At 40.3% G+C, this 2,514-nt stretch overlaps 1 non-coding gene across 1 annotated transcript; it reads right to left on the bottom strand.

Annotated features, from left to right (window-relative positions):
* Positions 1-1,667: 1,667 nt before the first annotated feature.
* On the bottom strand, positions 1,668-1,749 carry TRNAL-AAG. The gene has a single exon. It is a non-coding gene; the product is annotated as a tRNA-Leu (tRNA).
* Positions 1,750-2,514: the final 765 nt, after the last annotated feature.

Raw genomic sequence — 2,514 nt, forward strand, 5'->3', positions numbered from 1 at the left:
AGTTGGTGCAACCAATTTAATAATAAAAGCAATATAGAAGTAAGAAGTAAAAGAAGTCTAAAAAATGAAACTATAGAAATACAGTGAGATAATGTCTTTAACATGTCAGATTGGCAAACAACAGCAAAACAAAAATAGTTGTTTGTGGTAGTGTTGCCGAATAGCACTTAAAGATGTTGAATTAGTTTTCTGTAGCTTCTGTAACAAATTACAGTACCATAAACTTGATGGCCTAAAATAAGTGACTTCTTTTCTCACAGTTCTGGAGGCCAAAAGTCCAAAATCAGTATCACTGGTCTGAAATCAAGGTGTTGGCAGGGCTATGCTCCCTCCAGAGGCTCTAGGGAAGAATATGTCCTTACCTTTTCCCAGCCTCTGGTGACTGCCTGCATTCCTTGGCTGGAAGTGGCATCACTCCTATCTGTGTCCGTGTGGTCACATTGCCTTCTCCTCTTCTGTAACTGTATAATCTCCCTATTGAAGGCACTTGTGATGGTATTTGAGCTCCACTTGGATAATCCAGGATAATTTCCTCATCTTTAACGTCTTCTCCGAAGACCCCCCTTTTGGGGGTCTGTGCAAAATAAGGTAATATTCAGAGATTCCAGGAATTAGAGAGTGGATATCTTTTGGGGCATTTTGCATTCAATCACAGGCACTGACATTCTTATTCCTCCATCTACAATCTATGTGATTTAGACGACTGTGATTATGTGATTAATTGGTCACAACTCCAATTTTCTTTTCTGTAAAATGTGGATTATATGAACATCCTTATATATTATTGAGATTATTATATGACTTAATATATGTAAAGAATTTATGACAATATCTGGGACTTAGTTGGAGCTAAATGACTGATAATTGTCATTATTACAATGTTTTGTGCTGATCAGGGTGTTGAGGAAACAGGTCCTTTCTTGGCCATATAGGAGAATAAATTAGTAATATTTAGGGAAGGAGAATAAGGCAAGAGCCACCAAAATAATCATCACATACATATGATTTGATTTAGTGATCGCACTCTTAGAAAGTTTTCTAATCCCAGGCACTTATTAAATGAGGATATACAAGTTAATTTATTGCAACGTTATTTATATTGTTAAAAATGGCTGCTGAAATACATTCAGATACATTTATAAAACTGAATGCTATGCAGACAAAACGAAGAGGGAGGAGGCTCTTTCTTTGTTGACATGGAAATTGCTGCAACATACATAAAGTGGAAAAGGCAAGGTGTAATAGAATGGGTTTGGAAAGCATATTTATAGTGAAAAAACTATATGCAAAGAATATGCCTTGAATAGAACTCCAGATTTTAATATGGTTGGTTGCCTGAGGGTCCAGAATTGGGTGTCTGGCAGGATGGGGTGGGGGCACAAATAGACTGTTATTGTGTATGTATTCTTGAATTTTTGTAATTTTGATTCATGTGAGTTGTACTTTTTGTATGAGCATTTTTAAAACATAAAAAGGAACATACTCCCTTGGAGAAGAGGTCTTAGAAATAACTGATGGCAGTCTGATTTAGCAGCTGCTATTTGGTTTTCAACCTACCGTTAACAGGATTAAACATCTACCTTGCGCTCGCAGTGGAAAATGTTTTTTTTTTTTTTTTTGCAAACCTCAATGAGCTTTAGATATCCCTCGTGATTTTGCAATAAATCTGGCAGCGGTGGGATTCGAACCCACGCCCCCGAAGAGACTGGAGCCTTAATCCAGCGCCTTAGACCGCTCGGCCACGCTACCATGCTAGCACAGCTTTAGGACTCATCTTAATGATTTAAAAAACACACGATTTTTTCTGCATGTTACTATTTTTTTTCTCAGAGCATTTCTACACAAATGATTCCGTAGCGGTCTCAACCACCGATAAAATCTGCAAATAGGTTCCCAGTCCCAGTCCTTTGTCCTGCAGCTGAGATTCGCATTTGCCTCCCATGCTGTTTCTAATACCTGAGAGTAAAGGGACAGGAAGCCAGTACCTAATATCCAACAAATCCCAAGAGAATCGGTTCTTAAGAACATGATTAGAAATTTCATGCCTAGGCCGACGCAGCACGGGGACTCTGAGGACTCTGAGATCGAGTCTCCAGTTTGTCAGCTGCGTTTGGGGGTCTGGAGCAAGATGTTATTTTTGATGTTTGCAACCAGAAAACAGAGGAGCTTTCATCTCCATCCACCCGGAACTCGCGTCTTGGTTTGTGTGTCTGTGCGTGATTCCCTCTTGTGAAAGAGGTGGAAAGAACTATGCAAACAGACCTGCTTTTTTTGCTGAATGTGTTCACGACCTTAGTTTTTAAAGTTCAGGGCGAGGACCAGTTTGTATTTGGTGCGGATCATCACATCCTCTCCGGACCCTAAGAGGATGTGTCGCCTGCTCGCTCCAACCCCACAAAAGCCGTCTGGGCTGGCACTCCGACCTCTTCTTCCCTGTTGCAGCCCCAACGCCGCTCATCTTCTTATTTAGTCCGACTTGTCCCATTAGATGCTGACCCTTTTTAAAGGAGCACC

The sequence above is a fragment of the Nomascus leucogenys genome, chromosome 22a (genome assembly GCF_006542625.1).
Source record: "Nomascus leucogenys isolate Asia chromosome 22a, Asia_NLE_v1, whole genome shotgun sequence".
Taxonomy (NCBI): Eukaryota; Metazoa; Chordata; class Mammalia; order Primates; family Hylobatidae; genus Nomascus; species Nomascus leucogenys.